Below are 17,484 nucleotides of genomic sequence, written 5' to 3'. Positions count from 1 at the left end.
GAGGAGGAGGGAGAAACAGTGGAATGCCTTGTCATTCTGGGCAACAGGACTGTGTGTTTCCATTGATGCACACAGTCTAGGGAGACACAACTCTAGTCCCTGCATGTAAGGGTGGCACCATAGGATGGTGCAAGAGAAAGAAGCCACTCTGAAGCATGAAACTAGGGGCTATGATCATGACATCAGCTTTAACTGGAACACAAGCAAGGATTAAGAGATAAAAAGAAAAAGCTACATACTCAATAAGTGAATAAATCAGCTGCTGAAAATGCTTAAAGACTTTCCAAAAAATAAATAAATAAAGTAATATCTATCAACAAACACACAATATATTGTGATAAGTCCTTATGTGTAAACTACCTGTATTGTACTTTTTATAAATAAAAATAGTTTGTAAACAAAAAAAAACTTAGGGTTTAATATCACTTTAATGTAAACTATACAGGTATCTAGATAAGTAAGCAAGAATGTCTCCTGCATACCAGGAATTTCCTGCCTTTAACAGTTTAATATGACAGACAGTTCTGTAAACTCTTTGAGGGAGGAGCCGGTAGGGGGCTGTATCCTTTATCAAAATAAATTGTTACGAGCAAAGACGTACAAAGGTGTACAGCTAAACGTCTTCTCGTCCCATTGAGACGTGTGGGTTTAACAAGCCGTATGGTACGCATGCAGGACAGAAGGCTGCTGACTTTGATTAGACTTGGGAGCAATGAACTCTGGAAAAGCGGATATCTGGATGTCAAATCAATTCTAATTAAGAGAAAGTGTTCTCGAGATCTTTCAAGTACAAACCAAACTTTGGCAGGTTGGGAAATTGTGCTACGACTAGTCTGTGAAATCTGTCACCAATCACTAAAATCATCATCACCAGCAGCTAGTGGATTCTCCTAAAGAATACGTATTAAAATACAGATAGGTTTTAAGAGAATCCTCTCCAAAAAGGGGAAACCGGAAGTTCAACTCCTAGCGATGTCCTGGTAATTAAGGTGATTATGACAGATATAAGGAAAATTCTGTCCAACAGGTACACAGGTAGCAATAAAAACTTGATGGAAGAGATAACCCTTCCTTAAGCCTCGTAGACACGATTGGATTTTAAGACGGGAATTGTGTGTTGACAGGCTGTTGGCGGAAAATCTGACCGTGTGTACGCTCCATCGGACAATTGTTGTCGGATTTTCCACAGACAAATGTTGGATTGCAGGTTTTAAAATTTTCCGTGGACAAATGTCTGTTGTCGGATTTTCCGAGTGTGTGTACACAAGTTCCTTGGACAAAAGTCCAAAGTACAAACATGCATGCTCGGAAGCAAGGACGAGTCGGAAGCAGTCGGTCTTGTAAACTAACGTTCGTAATGGAGAATTAACATTCGTGACGTGGCAAATTATGAAATCTCGAAATGCAGCGCACATTCTCGTCTTCTTTAATGGGATAATAATGAAGCTGCTTTGCTGGTGATACTGATGGAGTTATTGCAAACTAATTTTCAAAGGCTTTTTTTTCTATTAATATCAAGAATAATATTATTATGCTTTTTTTTTTTTCTTTTTTTGGGCAAGTTACCACAACACCATTATCCCGTAGTTTTTAAGATCAAAGATACAACTATGTTGGTGTCCCTTGTCAATTTTACATTGTATTTTTTTAAATGTAACTGCCTACTCCCAAACTGTCATTTGAAGTAAAACACATAGCCAAGTATTATTTTACACAATTTTTTTATTGTGTGTTAAAAAAAGAAAACAAATAAAATTAGACATGCTATCTGCCAATAGAACTTAACCAAAAAGTGCATTCTATGCATCCAAAATATAGAACATATACCAAATCAAATCATTATTCAACTAAAAAAATAATGTCAAAGCAATAACTCCAAGGCCAATAAAAAAAATAACACGTTATCTCCTCCGATTCCGCAACATGTCTGGTTGACGAACGGCCGTTCAGAAATGAACTGAACGAAAAGTGCGAAATGAAAAGCGTGAATCAACACTCACCAAACTTCTACTGACACGAAATTAGCAGAAGGAGCCCAAAGGGTGGCGCTAAAGAGCTGACAAACTACGTAGTACGCCAGTACGTTCGTGTTTGTTGGCCGACAATTCCTTGCCGTTTGTATGCAAGACAAGTTTGGGCCAACGCCCTTCGGACAAAAGTCCACGGTTTTGTTGGCCAACAATCTGATCATGTGTACGAGGCTTTAGTCTACCCACATCTAATGGTATTTTTGATCACTTTATATATAGAACGAACAAGTTTGCTCAGCACTTTACAAAATAACACTTTTATTATGATTATACCACACTGGTTTAACTACGATGTAACACCCCCTACTCCATCCTTTTCAGTTGTCCTTGGACCAAAAGGTGGTAACCATAATGTCAGGAGACAGCAGCTGTAATTTCTGCCATTGTATGTGACCAAGCCCCACCCTACTCAACTTGGAAAACGTGCCACGCTTCGATTTCTTCACCTTTGGGTCAGAGAACCTTGTCCCAGTACTCAGTGTGGCCCACCATTTTTGCACTGTTAAGGGCCTTAAATGTAGTTGTCAAATGGAATTTTCATGAAAAGTAGCTTAAAGTGACATTTAAGTCAAAATAAATACATAAATAAAAAAAAGATAACACTTACCCTGTGCAATGGTATTGAATAGAAATGTCGATTTCCTTCTCTTCTCGCAGTCCCCGCTGGCGCTGTAGGCCCCTCTCCTCCTTCAGGTGACTCCTGAAGCAAACCAAGCGTGTGTGCGCTACTGTCGGGTCCAGTGCCGAGCTGTCTGCAATCAAAGACACACACAGCGCTGGTAAGTCACACCACTTCACAGGAACTGAGGATAGCGTCCCTGGAGCGGGAGAAAGCCTTGAAGAAGTCATATGAAGCCAGATAGGTGTGTAGGAAAGATGGGAAGTAGAACAGGTGGGGTATTTTTTTATCTTGATTCAGAAAATGCATCCCGGTAAAAAAAACATTTAGACACAGTACTACTTTAAAGTAAACTTGTACTGAGGAAATATGGAGCTGCAATTGCCAGCTTTTCCTTTAAAAGTATTATTTCCCAGGCTGTCATGTTGAATCATTGGCCTTAATACTATCTATGACCCAGAACAAGTATGCAGATCAGAAGCTCTGACCTCCCTTGCTGCATGCCTACTTCAGGCCAGTGCCTCATTTGTATTTAAGCCCAACCTGTTAAAGCCTGACTTCAGATTTGAACAAGGTATTTGTACTTGAAAATACTGTAATCTGACACAAGCAATATTAGCATAAGTACACAACAACCTGGCAGTGCACGCATTACAAAAAACTAAAACATTTCCCAAAGCCTAAATTAGTGGAAGCTACCATGCAAGGACATAATGTAAAACGGTAATAGGACTGCAGTGAACAGGAAGAGTTTGATGCTGTTTCTTCCCAGTGCCAGTGATAACCATGTAAAAAAGAAATCTTTAAAGGAGAAGTACAGCCAAAGCTCGATTGGCTCAACTTCGCCTGTGGATTACAGGAGTGCAATTCGTTCTGCACTCCTGTGACCCATTCTTAGCAGACAGCGGGCTGAAGAATGCTGTTGGCTGACGTCACAGAGCCAGTCCAGGCCTGGGAAAGATTGTGACCATCTGGTTGGGATTAGCCCACATGCCTAGACCGGCACCCGGCTCAGCCTCTCAATGAGCTGCTGAGAGCCTGAGCCGGCCGCTCCCTCTTCCTCCACAGCCCAGGGCTCCAGTGAGCGCTAGAGGGGCATAACAGGCAGAGGTGACAGACAGTCACCAGCTCTCTGCTCAGGGAGCACCAAGCGATCGGCAGTGTTTGATCACTTGGTTCTCAGCCTTAGAGGCAGCATTGGACCACTGCTGCATCGACCTGGGTAACTATGATTCTAAAATACATAGTACATAGTTATACCTAGTTAGTCAAGTTGAAAAAAGATACAAATCCATCTATTTCAACCAAGGGAGAAAAAAGAACAAAAAAAACATACAATCCCATATACACAATTCTTATACCCACAGCTGATCCAGAGGAAGGCAAAAAAAAACAAGGAAAGCATGATCTATGCGCCAACAATTGCTGGAACATGGGAGCCACTGTCAGGCATTCCTGCCTGTTTTAAGCACTCTCCCCTGCAGCTGCCACTGGGTGACAGAGGGGATCATGTGACCGGACCGGAGCCAGCTGATAATAGGACTATATGCATCTTATTTACACCAGTTAATCAGCATAGATGTTAGAAGGGAGGAGGTGACGTTTTTTAGGACTAGTTAGGTTTAGCCCAGAATTCCATTGTAAAAGTTCATGTAAACCCTATCTAAATTACATTTTGTTTGTCAAATCACTGTATCATAAACATGTTTTTTTAAATAGAAGTCTGTTGAGACCTTTCTTTGATCACTTGTTGGGACTCAGTGCTGCTGATCTTTTGCAGCATCATTGCAACCACTTTCAGTCTACATCTCCAACAAAGGCTGCATGGCATTTCTAATGTTGGGTTTGACAACAGAAACAACGGTGGATCCTGCCTGCATAATGTGTGTTGAAACATCGTGACAGGGTGACAGCACAGAAGTACAGTTGGGAAGTCGAGACACAGCATTTTCACCCTATACCGGGGGTCCCCTAGTTACAAATATCCGACTTACAAACGACTCCTACTTACAAACGGAGGGAGACAACAGGAAGTGAGAGGATATCTACCCCTAGGAAGGGAAATTCATTCCTGTAAGAGTTATTATGGGAAAAAGGTACCTCCACTGATGGTATATCGGCTTGTTTCCATAACAAAATTTTCAAAATCCAATTGTCATTGGGACAGAAAGTGAGGTGAAATCTTCTGAACAGGGGCACAGACAGCAAAACAAACATTACAGGATTGTTAACCATTCCCTATGCTATCCAAAAAGCTTTAAAAAAGTTTTTTTGGCTGTAGCTACACTTAAAAAATGTACCTGTTCTGACTTACAAACAGATTCAACTTAAAAAACGAACCTACAGACCCTATCTTGTTTGTAACCCGGGCACCACCTGTAATAGAAAAAGCCTGTACAGGGACCTTCATGGCATGATCACCAGGTATTCGTAAAGGGAGCTGCAAATGTAAAAACTACTTTTCAGATTAAATTAACACAAGAAGGCTTTTATGAGGTTATATTGATTGGGTTTACACATACTATAACACCTTCCCGCCCAGCCTATAGCGGAATGACTGCCAGGTGGTGGCTTTACCGTTCTGACTGGATATCATATAACGTCCATCGTGCGAGTCCTCGGGGTCGCCCAGCGTGGGGTGATCAGTGGTGAGCTGTGTCCCTCGAACACAGCGCATCACCAATCAGGGTAAAGAGCCAATGACGTAGGCTCTTTACCTTACCTCAGCTGTGTCCAATCATAGTTTATCACATGTAAACAAATGCCAGTTATCGACATTTCCTTTCCTCAGTGCTGTTAGTGTCTGAGGAAAGGTGAGCCGATAACTGGCTTTCCAGTTACAAGGGACATTTAGGCCACTTTCACACTGAGGCGCTGGCAGCGTTGATGGTAAAGCGGCGCTAGTTTTAGCTGCGCTTTACAGTCATTTTAGCTGCACTTTTAGGCCGCTAGCGGAGTGCTTTTAACCCCCGCTGCAGCTGAAAAAGGGTTAAAAGCACCCGCAAATTGCTGCTGCCAAAGCACTTTGCAGGCACTTCAGCAGTACTGGCCACTGATTTCAATGGCAGGGGCATTTTGAGAGCGCTGTATTCACCGCTCCCGCACCACCCCAAAGATGCTGCTGGCAGGACTTTTTTTGTTGCAAGCGCATCACCCCAGTGTGATAGCACTTAGGCTTTCACACTGGGGCTGCAGAAGAGGCAGTTTACAGGCGCTATTTTTAACGCAAAAACACATTTAAAACATCTCAGTGTGAAAGTGACCTTACAATGATAATCAGGGCACTGATTATTAGTGCAGCCCCATCAGTGCCGCATATCTGTGCTAATCAGTGTAGCATATCAGTGCCGCCTATCAGTGCAGCCTCATCAGTGCCCATAAATGCAGCCTATCAGTGCTAAGTATCATTAGTGTAGCTTTATTCACATCAGTGAAGAAGAAATATTACTTATTTGCAAAATTGTATAACAGAAACGAAGAAAACGTTTTTTTTTCTTTTCCAAATTTTCAATCTTTTCTTTGTTTACTTAGCAAAAAATAGAAAACCCAGTGATGAGTAAATGCCTCCAAAAGAAAGCTCTATCTGTTTAAAAAAAAATGATAAAAATTTCATATGGGTACAGTGTTGCATGACCGCGCAATTGTCATGTAAAGTGCAACAGCGCTGAAAGCTGAAAATCGGCCTGGGCAGGAAGGGGGTGGAAGTGCCCTGTATTGAAGTGGTTAAAGTATTGCATGGGGTTTTTTTTCTGGCTACTTCTATCTCTAACAATTTCCGATAGCAGGACATCCCCACCAAACCTGCCACAGTCAGTACAAAGCCGAGTGATGGTGTCGTTCTACTATGGTGAATTCTGCAAAATAAAGAGGAGAAAAAGCTAGAGAATCCACTTTCTCTATGGTCTAGTAGGAGAAGGCTGGGTCAAAGTTCTGCAGGAGAATGCCACCAGTGGAGTCTCTAAGTGATATCAAAATCTTGCAGGTGAATCAACTAGTGCCTATCCAGAGCCGAGAGAGGATATGACCTTTGAAAAAGTGATGACCGCTGCTGTTACATTGTGATGGGATTAAAGGGCAGTTAACAAGAGACTGCTCAACACATCTTCAGTTCACTTTGGAAATAAATCCATGTCTCTTTACGCAGTGATGACAGGTCACTTTAACATCTCATCATCTTCAACTTATTACTGTACATTCCTTATACACTGCGCTACCAGGCTGTTTTCCAACTTTATGAAATGTAGGACACGTGTTTGAAGTCATTAAAAAAAAAGGACACTTTTATCTACAGACAACCAAACAGACTGAACCATGTAATTAGATTCCAGACAAGCCTAGCATGCATTATGCCGTAGTCTTTCTTGGAACAAGCTGAGCAATGTCTTTGAAACAACGACATGGCAGAATGTGATGCCCATCCTTTTTGCGCTATGCACAAATTTATGAATTACTGCTACTCTCAAGAGCAGGCATTCAGGCAGAGAGCATATTGTGATTAATCCTTCTGCTGTAAGAGTGGCCAACAAGGCAACGTGCTGCTTAGCCTTGGAGGAGCGATGCTGCTAAAAAGCAGTTAAGTAGTGTCAGTCATTCTGATTTAAATATCTAGAAAGGAGACCGTTGGTAAGCCATAGCGAAGAATCTCAATAGCACTCCGGACTAATCCAATATCATCAGATGTGTCACATTAATTGCACCTCCTCTGCCCCCTCCAACGCTGATCACTCACGCAGGCGGCGGCGTATCAAAGGAACTGTTAGACCGCACGACAATGACGCCTTCCCTCTGACTACAGTTAACCCGTCGCGTACTTGAAAAAAATCAGCGGAGGGAACCTGAATCGGAGACTTCCATATTTCTGTGTTTTGAGAATGCCAAGCGCTAGACGGACGTAAATCATGGATCACGTTCCTAAAGGCTCTGCCAAATGGAACGTGGAAGCGTAAAGTATTCACATGAGGCATAATACGAAGTCGTTTCAATAATGATCTCCGCGCAGCACTGTTATCCTGAGTTTAATTCCGACTGATTCTTATACGTTATCTGCATGGCGTTTATATTCATCCTGTGTTTCGCGTGGGTTTCCTCCGGATGCTTCCATTTCTTCCCACAAACTGACAAATAACAGAAATTTAATCTATCCGTGCCTCTGCGACTGTGGAACAAATATTAGATTGCAAGTTTCTCCGCGGCAGTAACTAATGTTGATGGTACCCTGTTCTCTGTGCCGCAGAATATGAGCGCTCTATGAATAAATATATAAGAAGATAAATGCATATACATCAGTACCGTGTCTCATTTATTCCTTCGCAAAGAACCTATACAGATAATTGTGTTTTTATCATTATAAAAAATTAACCAGTTCTAATAAAACGCCATATCTGGAAACCAAATTTATTGGTTGAATTGCGGACACTATGTAGAGAATACAGAATTATTTTTATTTTATTTTTTTCTGAACGCAGTATCCCTGACCTTTAGTTGCAGTTTTTTGTTTTTTGGGTTTTTTTACGTTAATTTTGCTGTAACAGAAATAGTGGTTTTAATGCCTAACGCAGCCAAAACAATCTGAAAATAATATTGATGTGCTCTCATGAATAACAGACATAACACAAATTGTTGGGTATCGGCAAATTAAGAATCCTAATCCAAAATTGGTCAGGAGCATTCAATTTAAATGTAATGGAGTACAATAAATGTTTGCGTGCGCTTATTTCCTACGACACAGTGCCCCCCAGAGGTCAAGGAAAATCTCCTTATTTAAGGTTTCCATTGAAAATACAAGATCTCCTCTCAGACCAGTTTGACACATTCTATCATTTCCCACTTGCTAACTAGAAGGATTAATGACTACATTCCAATTTCATCTTCCCCGACTAAACACACATTCCATGCAGGACTTTTTTCTGTTACTATGAATGGTGTGATAGCACCATCTAGTGGCATTATAGGGACATTTTTTTTGTTACGTACGTCAATTAGAAAAATTAACTAAAAATTTCCCTTTTAAGGTAAGTAGATAAAATAAAAGCTCTGCCTGCAGTATGGCTTAAGAGGTAATTCCTCTTTCATGGGCAAAAAAAAAGGCAAATAAAAAAAATAATATAGCATATACAATTGCGACACAAGTCATATTGTGATTGAATGTTATTAAAAATGACCTTTCCTTTTCAATCTGCAGTAGTTTTCAGTAAACATAATTTCCTACTTGTGTGATTGGCTCACTGATTTTCTCAGCAAGTTTGCACTAAGATACAAGTCAGATTTTTTTCCCCTGCAGCAAAAACTTCATTTTTGGTAAGATATTCCCAATGGGAAATCATGTCTAAAGGGGTGCAGACCCTGCAATTTTCCTCATTAGAGCCCTGAAGGTGCAACAGCTGGTTGATAATTATGAAACCACTCCCATTAGATTTACTTAGGACATGGACACAGAGAAACACACAGGGATTTCTTCAGAATAGCAAAAGGTAGGAATCTGCAACAAAGTTTGTTAAAATCCTTTTAATGTACATAGATCACTCAGAGGGAAATTTTTTTTCATCAAAAGTGGAGTTACTCTTGTGTATATACTATATATATATACAGTATAATATTTTTCTATATATGTATATTGCACAATATAAAATAAGCATATATTGTGCTTATATGTTAGAGAGCAATGTGCTTCCCTTTACCATTTCAAGACCAGACTGCGTCATCCCCTTCCAGTCCTGGCCATTTTTTCCATTTTCTACACTGTCACAGTTTGAATGACAATTAATCATGCAACACTGCATCCAAATGATACAATGGCTTCTCACTGCCTGTCAAATGCTCTCTGAAGAGTGATCCAAATATGGATTGCACTTCATAGAGCACTGCGCACGTGAACGAGGTCTAATGCTGACACTGGAACTGGTGTGGTGGTGAATAGGGACACTGACTAGCTGCACTATTACTACTAGACTTGTTCTCACATTAGGTTGGGATGGTTTTACCACCTCCCCCCTTTAGCTACAGCAGTTAGGAGTGTATTTATGTCACGACTGCAATGCTTTGCTTCAAAGGCATGGCAGAAATTGTACCCACTGTCACTTTCAGCAGGCATAGCAACCGCCGACTGCAACCCATTCAAGTGAATAGAGATGCTTGTACAGGGTCCAAAATGTTAAAGCAGTCAATGAGGAGGTTATACAACTCCTCACCACCTGTCAAATGCTCTCTGACAAGCGTTTTGAGCATAGATCGATCATCAGGGAGCACTGCATATGTAAATGAGGCCACCAGCGTTGTGGTGAATGTGGACATTGTGATTAACAGCACTGGTCGGGTACATTGTACTATCTCGGGGGTCTCTCCGGCATCTTCTCCCGATGTCCGGATCATCTGCCGGCTCCACCGCTATCTTCTGCAGCTCTTTTGCAAGCGGTGGCCCGGACTTCTGGATCGTCTTCTTCCCTCTTCTCTTCCAGAGATGTTGACACGACGCTCTCTCCAGCTGGAATGCTCTCTGAGCGCTCTGCAACGGACTTATATAGGCGGTGACCCGCCCCCTTGTGAGGTCACAGTCCCGGGGCATGCTGGGACTGTGACCTCACAAGGGGGCGTGGTCATCGGATTACATGACAGGATTACATAAGGCATATGCCTTCTGCCGCGCCCACCGCTGAGGTTACAGTTGCTCTTCTAGCCCTGCTGGTGGCCACCCCTCCGTCCACAAATCCCGCTGCTCCGCTGTGTCTCGGAGAGAACCTCCCCTGTCTTCTAGTTGCTCAAGGTGGCGAAGGGGAGTGTCTGCGGCGCGGGATGCGCCTCCTCTTTGCTGATTCACTTGCAGCTTATGAGGTGACGCCACCTCTCCTCCTCCGACTAGGAACTTCTTCCCGCGGCTCCGATTCCTCTTCCTCCGGATGAGACCCAGGCTCACAGCGCGATAGTTCTCCTGCCGACAATCCGACTTCGGCCGCCGGGCTTCAGACTCCTGCTGATGCTGTTGTGGCTCCCACCGAAGCCTCTTGACCCGACGACCGTGGTAGGTCCAAACATTGTCTGATCCAGGCTTCACTGGCTTCTTTGTCTGCCTGCTCAATCAGACGTCTCATCAGGCTCATCTTCCGGCCTCAGAAGACACTGTTTGCTCAATGGGGATGACCCCTAGAAGACCACAGCTCAGTCTTCTGAGGCGATTGAGCCTGACGGGACGGAACCCCCTTTTTATAGCACTAATGGGGCCAGATAAACTGGATAGTTCAATAGTTTGAACTGGATTTTCCCGGGCTTACACACGAGACTCAGAAGAGGTCACCTGTATCCCTCTCCCAAGCCACGTGCGCACTATAAGATCCTCCTGGGAGGGCGAGCTCCCAAGGGGAACTTGAAACTGCCTACTCCCGCTTCTCTCCCATGAGGAAAAGGGGAATTGAAATCACTTTTCCTATCATTCTTCAAAGCCTGCGAAAGTACCCGAGCATTCATGGCATTAAGGAGAAGGATCATTATTGGTTGGCAACCCTCCTTGACCACTGTTGAACGGGGAAATGGTCTCAGAACTCATCATGCCCCCACAGAGGGAGCAAAGGATGAAATATCTTGAGGATACCTTAAAGAGGAAGTTATATAACACCTTTCCAGACTCTGGTAGGTTACAGTCTCATGGAAAAGCTAGTTTTGAGGCTTCTGTTGGTCAAAGGAAGAGCGGTGGAGAAGGGGGCTGCCTCAGTGATGCATTTCAAAAAAAATTTAGTCCTCGTGCCCAGGGCTGTCAGCTTTCACATCCCATCAACAGCATCTGCATCATATGATGGGGGATTACCTAGGGGCGAAAACAGACATGGAGAGCTTTCAAGTCAACGATCCACTGGGTTACTGGGTCATGAGAATAGACCACTGGCCAGAACTTGCCCAGTATGCAATTGAGCTGCTGGGTTTCCCTGCATCCAGCGTGCTTTATGAACGGGCATTCAGTGCTGCCAGAGGTTTTGTGACAGATAGAAGAGCACATCTGTCCACAGACGCAGGTTGCAGAAAAGAAATTTGCACCATCTGTGGCCTGTCTAAGTGTTGTGTTTGCACTAACACATAGAAGTGGGTGCTTTTTTCATATATTTTATTTTTGATTGTGCTACACTCTTTTAGGTATATTTAAGGGCATCTACAGTATAGTGATTTTGTTAATGAGTTATTTCTTTTTATTGTCATCAGGACTAAATTTATTATTTACATTTTAAAAATGGTTTCTTTTCTTCACATATTTACATTTCAAGCCAGCATGTGCAAGAATAGGCTTCTTTTCTTTTACATGTTTTGGTTATTATCTGCTTTGTTGAAAAACCTTGCTGTTTACAAAGCTTAGTAGCACAAGATTCAACTTACACACAGAACTGAATGATTTAGAGGAGAAACTCATCCCCCTTCGTCTGCCTCTCTCCCTAATTTGTGCACAAGAGGCAATAGACAATTCCAATCAGAGAAAATCCAAAAGCAAATTGCTTCTGTTGCTCTGTTTCATTAAAAAAAAACACAAAATCCTCTGTATATCCAGTGTCATGGATGCACTGTGTAATACATAATTTTGTAACACAAATTTAGTGAAAAGATATAGATATCCTATTTAAACCTTATCAAAATTTACAACGAACCATTTGAGTTTCTTTTTAAGGCAAAGCAAGATTTGTTGGAAAAGATGAGATATACTAAATTCACCTGATTCCCCAATGTATAACTCTGTTAGTTATACAAGCTCACTTATTTCTAAAAACTTCACTAAAGACATACAAATCCTGTATAATAATAATAACTTCTGTTTTAAGAGCCTTCATTAGTGCCAGGGATTACTTCCCATTTTATTTAATCACCTCACTGAGGTATCAATGATTTTTCCCATACTGAAACCCTCCTGTGGAGTGTCTTGCCTCCTGACATGAGATGCTCTCCTTCAAGTCTTTAAACAGTTTCTCAATACTCACTTCTCCAGACTAGCCTATGATCTGAGTTCACAGCTCCTACATTTATCTGTCTATTCAAAAACTTCTCTACTTTCAGCCAAGAAACCACTGCACACATACAGGTACTGCTGGCAGTCCATTTTTATTTTTTGTTTCATATGTCTTACTTTTACATTGTAAGGTCTCGCTAGGGACTTTTTCCTAAGTCAATTTTATGATGTAATTGTTGGCCTATAACTGTTATGCCCCGTACACACGGTCGGACTTTGTTCGGACATTCCGACAACAAAATCCTAGGATTTTTTCCGACGGATGTTGGCTCAGACTTGTTTTGCGTACACACGGTCGCACAAAGTTGTCGGAATTTCCGATCGCCAAGAACGCGGTGACGTCAAGCACGTACGACGAGACTAGAAAAGGCCAGTTCAGAACCAAGCGTGGCACCCTTTGGGCTCCTTTTGCTAATCTCGTGTTAGTAAAAGTTTGGTGAAAGACGATTCGCGCTTTTTCAGACTCGTGGCTTTCAGATCGTTTTCTGCCGTTCAGTTTGTGCTTGTTGGTTTGTATCTGCTCTTCAGTGCGTGCAAGCAAGTTCCGTGTGACTTTAATTAGTCATTGTATTCTTGTTCGTTCGTTACTGTTTTTCAGGTCGCTCTTCACAGGCCTTGCTGTTCTTCAGTGCGTTCTGTTACTTCGTTCTGAGCAGCCGACCGTTTTCTAGCCATGTTGCGTATGCGTACTCCTCGTAGAGTTCGTGCTGTGCAGGGGCTTGGTGTTGGGGTCCTGACCTTGACACAAGTCCAGTCCATGAACAGGGTGGGGAGGAGTTCATGGACCAAGAATTGGTTGCTTCAGCGTTACCAGTTCTCTCATATGCCTTTGCTCCGTGAGATCCGTGAGAATAATCCTGATGATTTCAGGAACTTTCTCAGGATGACGGACCCCGTATTTCACCGTCTGTTGGCTTCGCTGACCCCTTATATTAGCAGGCAGGATACCTGCATGAGGCAGGCCATCACTCAGAGCAGAGGTTGGTCGCTACCCTGCGGTACTTGGCGACAGGGAGAAGCCTGCAGGACTTGAAGTTCTCGACAGGCATCTCCCCCCAGGCTCTGGGGATCATAATCCCAGAGACCTGTTCTGCCATCATCCAGGTCCTGCAGAAGGAGTATATGAAGGTAAGATTTTTATCCTTTACTATCACATTTTATTGTATTGAATGTTTGCTAATATATTGTATTTCTTTCCTCGTTCCCTAATTACCATGATTGGAATATGCTGTGAATGTCCCCTTTGTTCTCATGCATGCTGGATTTTTATGTAATTATTTTTTTAGGTCCTTCATACAGACTGGCCTTCAATAACCTCCCCAAAATGTTCTCTCCTGCCATATATTCACCTCATGTAGTCACTTAACAATGTATTTTATCAGCTCCATAGTAGTGCTTTACCCCAAACACCCCCTAAAATGTTTAGAAATGCTATTTTAGCTTTAAATTCAGGCAGAGTGCCAGAGGCTTTTTTTTTTGTGGTGTCCCCAAATCATTTTTAGTAACCCTCCCTCCCCCAACTGGTAAGTCAGCTGATCCCAATTCTCTATCTATCCTCAATCATCTATCTGCTGACTTTGCCCAACCCATACACACTATACCCATCTGTTTTTTGCTCTGATTTATGGATGAATTACCCAAAGCATGTAGTGCAAGGGCCTGCCTGTATACTTTCAAATGGTACTGTTTCAAGTTTTTGTATCCTATTATTATCTTGACAGGTAATAGCAGAATGTTCAAATGTGCTCAAATGTGTACAGTGTGTATTTATATCTTTGTATTATGACACTTCTTACCTGTCCAGTGGGCTGCCAATAGTGTAACTAAGGAGGGGCTGTTCCAAGTAATACCCTGTATTTAGGCATTCATCTCTCAATGAAGTGAAGAGGGTTACCTGTCCATGATTTCCACACACCCCATAATGTTAGAAATGGCCCATGAGAGGGGGCGGGGATATGATAGGTGTACCTTATACTTTGGTGTTGTTAAATTCCCCTTAATAAATGCTATCTGGAGGTTGCCCCATAATGTTTGTGCCTAATCTGCTTGCCATGTTTCTGAGCAAAAATAGTAATTTTTTTTTTTTCCCTCAACAGTTTCCTTCCACGCCACAGGAATGGCAGACTGTGGCCTCCCACTTTTCCCAGCGGTGGGACTTTCCTAACTGCGGAGGGGCAATTGATGGGAAACACGTCCACATCGTCCCACCACCCAACTCGGGGTCGTACTATTTCAACTATAAGGGGTTCAATAGTATTGTGATGTTGGCGGTGGTGTCGGCTAATTATGACTTCTTGTATGTGGACGTGGGGAAGAATGGCCGGATGTCCGATGGTGGAGTCATCGCCCAGACGGAGTTCTACAGGCGTCTCCAGAATGGTAGCTTGGACTTGCCAGCTCCAGAGGACAATGTGGAAGGACTCCCATTTGTGTTCGTGGCTGATGAAGCATTTGCACTGGGGGACCACCTGATGCGGCCATTCCCGATGAGGACACTCACCCTGGAACAGAGGGTTTTTAATTACCGGCTGGCCAGAGCCCGAAGAGTGGTGGAGAACACATTTGGGATCCTGGCCGGCCGGTTCCGCCTATTTCTGACACCTATCCATATGGCGGAGTATAAACTGAACCATATTATACTGGCGTGCTGTATTCTCCATAACTTTTTAAGGAAACATTCGGCCAACTATGCTGGCTCAGTTGGGCCTGAGGCCGGAATGATACATGAAGCCACACTGACGGCGCTTGAAAGCGGCCGTCCTGGCTTGCCCTCCTTGAGTGCCCATGATGTCCGGTTACGATACCTGGAGTTCTTTGCAGGAAGGGGGGCCATCAATATTCCAGCAAATATGTGAAGCCTTTTTATAATAAAAAAACAAAAAAAAACATTCTTTGTGGACATTTACTGCTTGTGTTTGTTTTAGCTGACCCTGACAGAAATGTGTTTATTCCAGAAAATGGCGTGATTGTGTAACCTTATACAAAGCACTGTTGGCTGTTATTTACTAAATGCAAAGACACATTTCACTACAAGTGCACTTGCAACTGCACTGAAACTGCACTTGTAGTGTCAAGAGGATTTGCCCTTAGTAAATAATCCCCATTTTCTCTGAAAACAGCAATGACATCACCCAAAAAGTGTTGTAGCATTGAGACAATAATCCACACATTCTTGATTAACAAACTTTTTTATACCTGCACAATCACATGTGCATTTACCAAAGGTTTTTCAAACAAACCAACATGTATGTTGTATACCAATTTTTGGGGTAGCATTATCAAAAATAGAAATGTCCATTTACGATAAAACAGGCCTGTGTAAAACCAACAAGAAAGACACAAATCTTGAACTTACAAACTGTAGAACTTGAAGGCAATATCAGACATGAGTATTTAGGAACTGTGTTTGATATTGCATTCAGATGGTGTGAAGTCACCCCAGGAAAAGCCAAATTTGGAAGATGCACAGCAATTTACAAATTTCAACATGTGCTAGCTGCCATCACGGGGGATCAAGGGACGTGTTTGGGATGATAAACCCCTTCCTCTCAGCTACTTTATTATTGAGGAAGGGGTTACACCCCCAAAACGCGTCCATTGATCTCCCGTGATGGCAGATAGCACATGTTGACACACTGTGTGCATCCTCCAAATTTGGCTTTTGGAAAACTCACAAAATCATTTTGCACATTGTAGCACACCAAAAAACAAAGGGATTTGGAGGGGCTTTAAACTCGCCCCAAAACATCAATGATGTTTTTAGTTTTTCCAATAACATCATTGATGTTTTTCTTGATGTTTTCCAATTGTAAATTACACCCCATGATCTACCCGATCAGGATCTGGGCACTTTCGGATGTGAAAGGATCTGGATCCACAACATCACGATCACCTAAAAAGAGAGGAACCCCAAAAAAAATTAGGTCTCAAAAATATGCCGGCATCCATCTCTTACCTGAGCCTGTGGTCGCAGACACTCACCTGTTGTGGTGACTAGTTCCACCACGTCTTCCTCCTCCTGCTCTGCTTGTGTTGGGTGGATTTCCCCTTCTTCCAGAGGGGGGTGGGCTCTGGTCTCCTTGGATGAGGGGTATCCTCCGAGTCTTTTCTCCCCTATGTAAAACAAAAAGGTATAATTAGCACACAGATATTTGATGGCAGAACTATAAATAGGAAACATTGCTTGGAAGTGGGGTACAATGGGCAAGTTTAGCAGAGTTCCAAAATGTAGCATTTTCTGTGTCCTTTGTCAAGCTGCAATACTTTACCTGTTTGGTACAAGCTTCACAGATGGAGACCCCCCTATAGTGTACACTGGAGCACCTGTGTGGGCCCCTTAATAAAAATGGTGTTCTTGTGTCCCACACTAGTGCTCCAGTGTCCAGATGTGAAAACAGCTGCTGAGTGTCCTCTCCTTATACAGAATCTAGTTTGCATTTAATTCTAGTAACAAAGCCATCTACACAACCAAATTCTTTTAAGACAAGTATAGGGCGTAAAAATGGTGACCAAATGCATATGGCCTAAACAATGGTGTTTTATAGGCCGAAAGAAAAATGTTTGATACGAACGAATAATGTGCCCATGAACATGAAAGTTGCCATTTTAAACTGTACAACAGTTCCTAAAAGCACATGGAGCAGCACGAACGTACTAAACATCAAAAGAATAGGAACACAACACAACTACTTACTTTTTTGCAGCACTCTCCGGATCTTTCTGTACTGCTCATATTCTCTTAATTTGAGGTGCAACCACCACTTCCTGAGCTGATCTTTCGATCGTCGTACCCCGAATTTCCGGTGCAGACTCCTGACCACTTTCGCCATGATCTTGGCCTTTCTGACATTGGGGTTGGG

The sequence above is a fragment of the Aquarana catesbeiana genome, linkage group LG02 (genome assembly GCF_042186555.1).
Source record: "Aquarana catesbeiana isolate 2022-GZ linkage group LG02, ASM4218655v1, whole genome shotgun sequence".
NCBI classification, from domain to species: Eukaryota; Metazoa; Chordata; class Amphibia; order Anura; family Ranidae; genus Aquarana; species Aquarana catesbeiana.
Note: the sequence above shows the minus strand (reverse complement) of the source record.